This window comes from Manis javanica, chromosome 16 (assembly GCF_040802235.1).
Source record: "Manis javanica isolate MJ-LG chromosome 16, MJ_LKY, whole genome shotgun sequence".
NCBI lineage: Eukaryota > Metazoa > Chordata > Mammalia > Pholidota > Manidae > Manis > Manis javanica.
In genome coordinates, this window is record NC_133171.1 from 6,155,998 (window position 1) to 6,168,839 (window position 12,842).

The window sequence follows — 12,842 nt, forward strand, 5'->3', positions numbered from 1 at the left end:
TCCATATCTGGCTGCTCTGGGACAAAAACTTATACCTGTGTGCCTGGCCCACTGGCTCAGGCAGTGGAGAAAGGCACAGCAGCCAGGAGGCAGGAACAGCTCTTTCCTACCCCCAGTCGCTCCCCTGCAACCCATGACATTGCTTCAGGGGCTCAGCAGCTCCAGAGACTACAGCTTCTGGACACTAGAGGGCGTCATATACAAATATGAAACGCCAAAGGAACCTTGTCCAGAGTAAAATTGTTAATACAACTCCCGAGAAAGATTTAAATGATATGGACCTCATGACTCTTCCTGAAAGGGAGTTCAAAATAAAAATAATCAACATCCTAATGGAGGTAAGGAAAGACATCCAAGAACTCAGGAATGAATTCACGTCAGAAATCCAATCGTTAAAGAACACGATGGAGGGTATTAAAAGCAGATTGGATATGGTGGAGGAGACAACAAATGAAATAGAAACTAGAGAAGAGGAATACAAAGAAGCTGAGGCACAGAGGGAAAAAAGGATCTCTAAAAATGAAAGAATATTGAGAGAACTGTGTGAACAATCCAAGCAGAACAATATTCGCATTATAGGGATACCAGTAGAAGAAGAGAGAGAGAAAGGGATAGAAAGTGTCTTTGAGGAGGTAGTTGCTGAAAACTTCCCCAATCTGGGGAAGGAGATAGTCTCTCAGGCCATGGAGATCCACAGATCCCCCTACACAAGGGACCCAAGGAAGACAACAGCAAGACACATAATAATTAAAATGGGAAAGATCAAGGATAAGGACAGACTGTTAAAAGCAGCCAGAGGCAGAAATATGATCAAATACAAAGGAAAACCCATCAGACTAACAACAGACTTCTCAGCAGAAAGCTTACAGGCCAGAAGGGAGTGGCATGATGTATTTAATGCCATGAAGCAGAAGGGCCTGGAACCAAGATTACATTATCTGGTGAGATTATCATTTAAATTTGAAGGAGGGATTAAACAATTTCCAGATAAGCAAAAGCTGAGAGAGTTTACCTCCCACAAACCATCTCTACAGTCTATTTTGGAGGGACTGCTATATATGGAAGTGTTCCTAGGGTTGTATAGCTGTCACCAGAGGTAATAAAATCATGGTAAGGGGGGTGGAGCAGCTGATTGCGAGGCAAATGCAAAATAAAATTGACTATCCCCAAAGCCAATCAAAGGATAGAGAAACAGTATAGAATCTGATACCTAATATATAAAGAATGAAGGAGGAAGAAAAAGGAGGAGAAATAGAAAAGAACCTTTAGATTGTGTTTATAACAGCATACTAAGTGAGTTAAGTTAGACTCTTAGATAGTAAGGAAAGTAACCTGGAACCTTTGGTAACCATGAATCTAAAGCCTGAAATGGCAATAAGTACATACCTATCGATAATCACACTAAATGTAAATGGACTGAATGCACCAATTGAAAGACATAGAGTCACTGAATGGATAAAAAAACAAGACCCATCTATATACTGCTTACAAGAGACTCACCTCAAACCCAAAGACATGCACAGACTAAAAATCAAGTGATGGAAAAAGATATTTCATGCAAACAATAGGTAGAAAAAAGCAGGTGTTACAGTACTACTATGAGACAAAATAGACTTCAAAACAAAGAAAGTAACAAGAGATAAAGAAGGACATTACATAATGATAAAGGGCTGAGTCCAACAAGAGGATATAACCATTATAAATATATATATGCACCCAACACAGGAGTACCAGCGTATGTGAAACAAATACTAACAGAACTAAAGGAGGAAATAGAATGCAATACATTCATTTTAGGAGACTTCAACACACCGTTTACTCCAAAGGAAAGATCCACCAGACAGAAAATAAGTAAGGATACAGAGGCACTGAACAATACACTAGAACAGATGGACCAAATAGACATCTATAGAACTCTACACCCAAAAGCAATAGAATACACATTCTTCTCAAGTGCACATGGAACATTCTCCAGAATAGACCACATACTAGGACACAAAAAGAACCTCAGTAAATTCCAAAAGATTGAAATCCTACCAACCAACTTTTCAGACCACAAAGGCATAAAACTAGAAAGAAATTGTACCAAGAAAGCAAAAAGGCTCACAACCACATGGAGGCTTAACAACATGCTTCCAAATAGCCAATGGATCAACAACCAAATTAAAATGGAGATCCAGCAATATATGGAAATAAGTGACAACAACAACACAAAGCCCCAACTCCTGAGGGACGCAGCAAAAGCAGTCTTAAGAGGAAAGTATATAGCAATCCAGGCATATTTAAAGAAGGAAGAACAAACCCAAATGAATAGTCTAATGTCACAATTATCAAAATTGGAAAAAGAAGAACAAATGAGGCCTAAAGTCAGCAGAAGAAGGGACATAATAAAGATCAGAGAAGAAATAAACAAAATTGAGAACAATAAAACAATAGAAAAATCAATGAAACCAAGAGCTGGTTCTTTGAGAAAATAAACAAAATAGATAAGCCTCTAGCCAGACTTAAGAGAAAAACAGAATCAACACACATCAACAGAATCAGAAATGAGAAAGGAAACATCACGACGGACCCCACAGAAATACAAAGAATTATTAGAGAGTACTATGAAAACCTATATGCTAACAAGCTGGAAAACCTAGAAGAAATGGACAACTTCCTAGAAAAATACAACCTTCCAAAACTGACCAAGGAAAAAACACAAAATCTAAACAAACCAATTAACAGCAAAGTAATTGAAGCAGTAATCAAAAAACTACCCAAGAAAAAAACACCTGGGCCAGATGGATTTACCTCGGAATTTTATCAGACATACAGATAAGATATAATACCCATTCTCCTTAAAGTTTTCCAGAAAATAGAAGAGGAGGGAATACTCCCAAACTCATTCTATGAAGCCAACATCACCCTAATACCAAAACCAGGCAAAGACCACACCAAAAAAGAAAATTACAGACCAATATCCCTGATGAATGTAGATGCAAAAATACTCCACAAAATATTAGCAAACAGAATTCAACAGTATATCAAAAGGATCATACACCATGACCAAGTGGGATTCATCCCAGGGATGCAAGGATGATACAACATTCGAAAATCCATCAACATCGTCCACCACATCAACAAAAAGAAAGACAAAAACCACATGATCATTTCCATAAATGCTGAAAAAGCATTTGACAAAATTCAACATCCATTAATGATAAAAACGCTCAGCAAAATGGGTATAGAGGGCAAGTACCGCAACATAATAAAGGCCATATATGATAAACCCACAGCCAACAACATACTGAACAGCGAGAAGCTGAAAGCTTTTCCTCTGAGATTGGGAATTAGACAGGGATGACCACTCTCCCCACTGTTATTTAACATAGTACTGGAGGTCCTAGCCATGGCAATTAGACAAAACAAAGAAATAGAAGGAATCTAGATTGGTAAAGAAGAAGTTAAACTGTCACTATTTGCAGATGACATGATACTGTACATAAAAAACACTAAAGACTCCACTCCAAAACTACTAGAACTGATATCAGAATACAGTAAAGTTGCAGGATACAAAATTAACACACAGAAATCTGTGGCTTTCCTATACACTACCAATGAGCCAATAGAAAGAGAAATCAAGAAAACAATTCCATTCACAATTGCATCAAAAAGAATAAAATACCTAGGAATAAACCTAACCAAAGAAGTGAAAGACCTATACCCTAAAAACTATAAGACACTCTTAAGAGAAATTAAAGAGGACACTAACAAATGGAAACTCATCCCATGCTCTTAGCTAGGAAGAATTAATATTATCAAAATGGCCATCCTGCCCAAAGCAATATACAGATTTGATGCAATCCCTCTCAAATTACCAACAACATTCTTCAACGAACTGGAACAAATAGTTCAAAAACTCATATGGAAACACCAAAGACCCCGAATAGCCAAAGCAATCCTGAGAAAGAAGAATAAAGTGGGGGGGATCTCACTCCCCAACTTCAAGCTCTACTACAAAGCCATAGTAAGCAAGACAATTTGGTACTGGCACAAGAACAGAGCCACAGACCAGTGGGACAGATTAGAGACTCCAGAAATTAACCCAAACATATATGGACAATTAATATTTGATAAAGGAGCCATGGACATACAATGGCAAAATGACAGTCTCTTCAACAGATGGTGATGGCAAAATTGGACAGCTACATGTAGGAGAATGAAACTGGACCTTTGTCTAACCCCATATACAAAGGTAAACTCAAAATGGATCAAAGACCTGAATGTAAGTCATGAAACCATTAAACTCTTGGAAAAAAACATAGGCAAAAACCTCTTAGACATAAACATGAGTGACCTCTTCTTGAACATATCTCCCCAGGCAAGGAAAACGACAGCAAAAATGAGCAAGTGGGACTACATTAAGCTGAAAAGCTTCTGTACAGCGAAAGACACCATCAATAGAACAAAAAGGAACCCTATAGTATGGGAGAATATATTTGAAAATGACAGATCCGATAAAGGCTTGACGTCCAGAATATATAAAGAGCTCACACGCCTCAACAAACAAAAAACAAATAACCCAATTAAAAAATGGGCAGAGGAACTGAACACACAGTTCTCTAAAAATGAAATACAGATGGCCAACAGACACATGAAAAGATGCTCCACATCGCTAATTATCAGAGAAATGCAAATTAAAACTACAATGAGGTATCACCTCACACCAGTAAGGATAGCAGTCATCCAAAAGACAAACAACAACAAATGTTGGCGAGGCTGTGGAGAAAGGGGAACCCTCCTACACTGCTGGTGGGAATGTAAATTAGTTCAACCATTGTGGAAAGCAGTATGGAGGTTCATCAAAATGCTCAAAACAGACTTACCATTTGACCCAGGAATTTCACTCCTAGGAATTTACCCTAAGAACGCAGCAATCAAGTTTGAGAAAGACAGATGCACCCCTATGTTTACTGCAGCACTATTTACAATAGCCAAGAATTGGAAGCAACCAAAATGTCCATCGGTAGATGAATGGATAAAGAAGATGTGGTACATATACACAATGGAATACTACTCAGCCATAAAAAGAGGAAAAATCCTACCATTTGCAGCAACATGAATGGAGCTGGAGAGTATTATGCTCAGTGAAATAAGCCAAGCAGAGAAAGAGAAATACCAAATGATTTCACTCATCTGAGGAGTATAAGAACAAAGGAAAAACTGAAGGAACAAAACAGCAGCGGAATTACAGAACCCAAAAATGGACTAATAGGTACCAAAGGGAAAGGAACTGGGGAGGATGGGTGGGCGGGGGGGATAAGGTGGGGAAGAAGAAGGGGGGTATTAAGATTAGCATGCATGGGGGGGAGGGAGAAAGGGGAGGGAGGGCTCTACAACACAGAGAGGACAAGTAGTGATTCTACATTTTGCTATGCTGATGGACAGTGACCGTAAGGTGGTTTTTAGCAGGGGCCTGATATAGGGGAGAGCATATTAAACATAATATTCTTCATGTAAGTGTAGATTAAAGATTAAAAAAAAGAAAGAAAGAAAGAAAAGGGGGATTACTCCTTGATAGGATAAAACAATTGGTAAATCAAAGATTAACACATGCTTTAAATATCCTTAATGTTGATCACTTAAAGGGTGTCAGATGATCAGCTATGGAGGTACTCTTTTCTGATAATATTCCTTTCTCTTAATAAAAATTAAAAAATTTAAAAATTTAAAAAAAAGCAGTTCCTGTGTGCTGACCTCCAATGAGTTCTACACAGTGGTATAGAGGGCATGTCAAAGTGTGGGCAAAGGGTCTGTTTGTTTCTATGCAGAAGATCAAGGCCTAGCTTGGCTACCCAGAAAATGAACTAAGATACGATATGAGGAGGAGCTTCCGGCATCAGCACTCTCTGGAGGACTTGTGCCAGGGGATGATCATCAAAAAGCCTCCACAGGGATCCGGGCGATGTTGCAGTTGTGGCTGCGTCCACCCCACTGTTTCCTGGACTTGCCATTGGAATGAGGAGGGGATGTCTAGGCTGGCATGTGCATACAGTGAGACAACGAATTTGACTGGATCTATACTGTTGGAACTCAATCAGGAGTTGGGAGGGGTGCAAGTTGTAGCACTCCAAAATCTTACAACTATAGACTATCAATGGTTAAAAGAACATATGGGATGTGAACAGATCCCAGAAATGGGTTGCTTTAATTTGTCTGATTTCTCTCAGACTGTTCAAGTACAGTTGGACAATATCCATCATATCATAGACTAATTTTCACAAATGCCTAGGGTGCCTAAAGGGTTTTCTTGGCTTCACTGGAGATGGCTGGTAATTATAGATCTGCTTTGGTTATGTAACTGTATTCCTATTATGTTAATGTGTGTGTGCAATTTAATTAGTAGTTTAAAACCTATACATGCTTAAGGTACTCTACAAGAAGATATGTCAAAGAAATAATCAATCCTCCCATGTTTTCTTCCATCTGCTACTTCTATAGCTTTTCTTCTTCCTTCCTAATTACAACCCTTACATAGAATTCGTGCCTCATATCGAAGTTACCGAGTATCATAATTCCTCCAGGTGGTAAAGATACCTCGAGACAAGTGCTGGGCATAGAAGCCACAGGGCATAAATCTGCAAAGAAGTAAAAAGCTAACCTTTTCAAACAATATGGCTCCTCTCTCACTTACCAACTTTACATTTCCCTGTATGGCCCCGGAAGATGACTGGTTAGCCAGAGACGGGTAAGATTCCTCAAGGGAGGAACAACCTAAGACAGGCACAGTCGCAGGGGGGCCATCAGGTGAGAAATTGGGGATCAACAGAATTGAAGCTTAGAATCTCACCCTCCCCCCCCATGTTGAGAGAAAGCTTCTGCATCCATGGATGTTTTATTGCCCTTGTCTAGCTCGGATTAGCACATAGTCTACAGGCATACACCTGATCATCTACAATTGCTCTCTTACAACACTAAACTATGTTTTCTACCTTTGTCTTGCATCTACCTACCACTTCAGCATTTTATTAAAAATAAAAATAATAATAATAATAAAGGGAGAAATGTGGGATCCACATATAAATCAAGTATAAAAATCAAATGAATATTCATATTTGACCTGATTGTTTATAGTTCATAATGCATGATCAGAACCAAAAGTTTCTGTGATGAATGCCCTTGTACTGTTCACCATGTAAGAACTTATTTACTATGTAAGAATTCGTTCACTATGTAAGAACTTGTTCATTATGCTTCAGAAGATTGGAGATTGACGAGAACTAGGCTTGAGATAGATTAATGATGGTGCATTGAGCATTGACCCCCCATACAGAATTTTATTGTTATTAACAACCATTTGATCAATAAATATGAGAGATGCCCTCTCAAAAAAAAAAAAGACACCAGAAAGAGGGAGAAATGAAATAGAGATCACCAATCTTCCTGATAAACATAAAGACTCAAAATAATGGTCATAAGTATGCTCACTGATTTATGGGTATGAAACTAGAAGTATACACAAAGAACACAAAAAAGCCCCCAAATAGAGGCTAAACAACGTGCTTCTAAATAATCAATGGATCAATAAACAAATAAAAACAGAAGGCAAGCAATACATGGAAACTAATGAAAACAAAATACAGCACTCCAAAATTTGTAGGATGCTGCAAGAGCAGTTCTAAGAGGAAAGTACACAACAATACATGCCTACCTCAAGAAACAAAAACAACCTCAAATGCAGAGTCCAAATTCACAATAAAGAAACTGGAAAATGAAGAACAAGTGAAACCGAAAATTAATAGAAGGAAGGACATACGAAAGATAAGAGCAGAAATGAATATAATAGAGAAGAATAAAACAATAGAAAAAATCAATGAAATAAATAACTGGTTCATTGAGAAAATAAATAAAATAAACAAACCCATAGCCAGACTCATCAAGAAGAAAAGAGAGAGTACACAAATAAAATCAGAAATAAAAAAGGAATAGTAAGAACAGATACCACAAATATACAAAGAATTATTAGAGAATTCAGTGAAAAATTATATGCCAATAAATTAGACATCCTAGAAGAAATAGACAAATTCCTAGAAAAATACAACCTTTCAAGATTGACCCAGGAAGAAATTAAATCTGAACAGATAAATTACCAGTGAAGAAAATGAATTGGTAATTAAAACTCTCAACAAACAAAAGTCCAGAATTGTATGGCTTCACAGCTGAATTCTACCACACATTTAAAGAGGAGGAGCTAATACCCATCCTTCTTAAAGTATTCCAAAAAGTAGAAGAGGAAGGAATACTTCCAAACTCACTGTATGAGGCCAGCGTCACTCTAATACCAAAACCAAAAAAAGACAGAACAGAAAGTAAAATTTTGGACCAATATCCCTATGATAAGCTTAGATGAAAAAATTCTCAACAAGGTATTAGTAAACAGAATTCAAAAATGCATCAAAAGGATCATCCATCATCATCAAGTGAGATTTATTCCTGGGATGCAAGGATGGTACAACATTAGAAAATCAATCAATGTCATACATCACATTAACACAAAGAATAAAAACTACATGATCATTTCAATAGATGCTAAAAAAGCATTTGACAAAATTCAACACCCATTCATGATAAAAACTCAACAAAATGAATATAGAGGATATATGCCTCAACTTAATAAAGGCTGTGTATGGCAAACCCACAGCTAACATCAGACCCAATGGCAAAAAGCTAAAAAGCTTTTCCTCGAAAATCAGGAACAAGACAAATATGTATGTCCACTTTCACCACTTTTATTCAACAGAGTACTGGAGCCAGAGCAATCAGACAAAACAAAGAAATAAAAAGTATCCAAGTAGGTAAGGAATAATTTAAACTGTCATTATTTGCAGATGACATTATATTACATATAGAAAACCATAATAAATCCACCAAAAAACTATTAGAACTAATAACTGCATTCAGCAATGTTGTAGGACGCACAATTAACATGCAGAAATCTGTTGTATTCCTATATACTAACAATGAACTAGCAGAAAGAGAAACCAGGAGAAAAATTCCATTTACAATTGCATCAAAAAGAATAAAATACTTAGGAATAAACCTAACCAAGGAGGAGAAAGAACTGTACTCTGAAAGTTATAAGACACTCATGAGGGAAAGAAAACATGACTAAGTGGAAATCGATCCTGGCTCCTGGATGGAAGGAATTAATATTGTCAAAATGATCATTATGCCAAAAGCAATTTACACATTCAGTGCAATCCCTATCAAAAATCCAATGGCATTTTTCAATGAACTAGAACAAATAATCCTAAAATTCATACAGAAGCACAAAAGACCCCAAATAGGCAAAGCAATCCTAAGAAAGAAAAACAAAGCTGGGGGTATGATGCTCCCTGACTTTAAGCTATACTACTAAGCTACAGTAATCAACAGTATGGTAGCGGCACAAGAACAGACCCATAGATCAATGGAACAAAATAGAGAGCCCAGATATAAATCCATGCATATATGATAAATTAATATATGATAAAGAGCCAAGAACATACAATAGGGAAAATACAACCTCTTCAATAACTGGTGTTGGAAAAATTGGACAGCTCTATGCAAGAGAATGAAACTAGATTACTAAATCCATACACAAAAGCAAACTTGAAACAGACCTGAATGTAAGACATGCAACCATGAAACTCTGAAAAGAAAACATAGGAAAAAAATCTCTTGAACATAAGCATGAGAAATTTTTCCTGGACACATCTCTTTGGGCAAAGGAAACTTCAAAAGGAACAGGTAAGACTACAACAAACTAAAAAGCTTCTGTCAGCAAAGGACACCATCAGCAGAACAAAAAGACATCCTACAGTATTGGAGAATATATTTATAAATTATTTATGCAATAAAGGGTTGACTTCAAAAATATATAAAGAATTCATATATCTCAACACCAAAAAAAACATAACCCAATTAAAAAATGTGCAGAGGGCCTGAACAAACATTTCTCTAAAGAAGAAATATGTATGGCCTACAGGCACATGAATAGATAGATGTTCCACATCATAAATCATCAGGGAAATGCAAATCGCAACCACAATGAGATATTGGCCACTCTCCAAAAGACAAGAAATAACAAGTGTGGGCAAGGATGTGGAAAAATGGGAACTTTCCTACACTGTAGGTGGGAAGGTAAATTGGTGCAACCACTGTGAAAAGCAGTATGAAGAGTCCTTAAAAACTAAAACCAGAAATACATTCAACACAGTAATTTCACTTCTAGGAATTTTTCCAAAGAAAACAAGATCCCTGATTCAGGAAGATATATGCACCCCCATATGTTATTTACAGTAGCCAGGATTTGGAAACAACCTAAGTGTCCATCAATAGATGAATGGATAAAAAAGATATGGTAGATACACACAATGAAATATTAATCAGCCTTAAAAATATCCTGCCATTTGTAACAACATTAATACATCTAGAGGGTATTATGCTAAGTGAAACAAACTGGGTGGAGAAAGACAAATACCATGGTTTCACTTATTTGTGGAATCTAAAAACAGAACAAAACAAAATTAACAAAATAGCAGTGGACTCACAAACACTAAGAAGTGACTGATGGTTGCCATGGGAGAGGGGTTAGGGTGACTGGCTGGGGAGGATGAAGGGGCACAAAAATTCTCAATCATAATATAAGTTGGTCATGGGGATAGTACAGTACAGAGATTATAGCCAATGGTTCTGTAACATCTTGCTATGTTGACAGATAGTAACTGCACTAGAGGAGAGGATTTAATAATATGGGCAACCATTATACCACTGTGTTGTATATTTGAAACCTCTAGAAGATTGTATATCATTGAAGCAACCTAAGTGTCCATCAGTAGATGAATGGATAAAAAAAGAGGTGGTACACATACACAATGGAATATTGTTCATCCACAAGAAGAAAACAAATCCTACCATTTGCAACAACATGGATGGAGCTAGAGGGTATTATGTTCCGTGAAATAAGCCAGGTGGAGAAAGACAAGTACTAAATGATTTCCCTCATTTGTGTAGCATAACAGCAAAGCAAAACTGAAGGAACAAAACAGCAGCAGACTCACAGACTCTGAGAAGGGGCAAGTGGTTACCAAAGGAAAGGGTTGGGGGGGGGGGGGGGAGGGAGAGAGAAGGGGATTAAGTGGCATTACGATTAGCACATACAATGTTACAATGTAGGGGGGTCACAGGGAAGGTAACATAACACAGAGAAGAGAAGTAGTGACTCTATTGCAGCTTATTACACTGATGGACAGTGACTGCAATGGGGTGTGGGGAGACTTGGTAATATGGGTGAATGTTGTAACTACTATGTTGCTCATGTGAAACCTTCATAAGATTGTATATCAATGAAACTTCAATTTAAAAAAGATATGAACAGATACCTCATCAAAGATACACAAAAGGCAAATAATAATATGAAGAGATGCTTAACATCAGATATCATTAGAGAATTTCAAAATAAAACAGTAAGATACCACTACAAATCTACTAGAATGGCCAAAATCCAAACTCTAATACTATCAAAATCTGGTGAGAATGTGGGGCAACAGGAACTCTCTCATTCCTTGCTGGTGGGAATGTAAAATAACACCCTCACTTTGGAAGACAGCTTGGCAACTTCTTATAAAGCTAAAGTCTTTTTTTTCTTACACCTATACTGAGTTATAACTGACATATAACATTGTGTAAGTTTAAGATGTACGACATAATGATTTGATATATATTGCCAAGTGACTGCCACAATAAGGTTAGTTAACACATCCATTGCCTCACATAGTTACAAATTGTTTAATGTAGTGAGAACTTTAAAAATCTACTCTTCTGGCAACTTTCAAAAATAAATACAATATTGCTAACTACAGTCACTATGCTGTCCACTAAATTCCCAGAATTTATTCATCCTATAATTGGAAATTTATACTCTGACTACCCTCACCATTCTTCTCCCACCTTCACCTACCTCCCATTCCCTATCCCCACCCCAATATAGTCTTATTGAATGTATGGACTGAATTGTGCCCTCCCAAAATTTCTGTTGAAGCCTTAACCCCCAAAGTGACTGTGTTTGGAGATAGGGTCTTCAAGAGGTAATTAAGGTTAATTGAAATCTGAATTGTAGAAATTTAATTTGATAGGATTGCTGTCTTTATTAGAAGAGGAAGGGACACCAGAAATTTATCTCTCTCAGAAACATGCACAGAGAAAAGGTCATGTGAGAACACATCAAGAAGGCAAGCCAGGAAGAGACTTCACAAGAAACCAAACTTTTGCACACCTTGATCTTGGACTTTTGCCTCCAGAAATCTGAGAAAATAAAGTTTTGTGACTTAAGTCATGTGGAGAAAGTGAAGGTTCCTATGGCCAGAATTCTCACCTGGCCCTGGTCGGCTTGCTCACTACACATGTGCAGGCAATACATTTGTTATTGACTCTATAAAAAGAGCTCCACCTTGTGCTCTGGGCTGCTGTATGGCTGCAGGGGTGCAAGGCTGCAGGAGAGCAGAAACTGGAGTGGTGGCAGAGCCAGGGACAGAGAGTGAGATGGCAGAGGGGGCAGAGAGGCCCAGAGGCAGAGACCAGCCTGCTACATGCAGACTCACTGTGAGTAGAGGGGATTCTAATGATTGATCTGCCACCATGGGAATGAAGTTGGGTATAAACATTCTCACCTCAAGAACGTTCCATTGTCATTCCTTGGTCTCACTGAATCCATAATGAACTTGTCCAGGGCTAAAACCCATTGGCAAGACAGTCACCCAGCCTACAGTATATTGCTAAGGCAGCTGAGCAGACTAAAACACTGTAGGGTCCAGTAACTG

General features: G+C 37.7%; 1 protein-coding gene across 1 annotated transcript in view; it reads right to left on the reverse strand.

Annotated features, from left to right (window-relative positions):
- The window catches only part of LOC140846870 (uncharacterized), a 124,656-nt gene that overhangs the window by 67,908 nt on the left and 43,906 nt on the right, over positions 1-12,842 (reverse strand). The window lies entirely within an intron of this gene.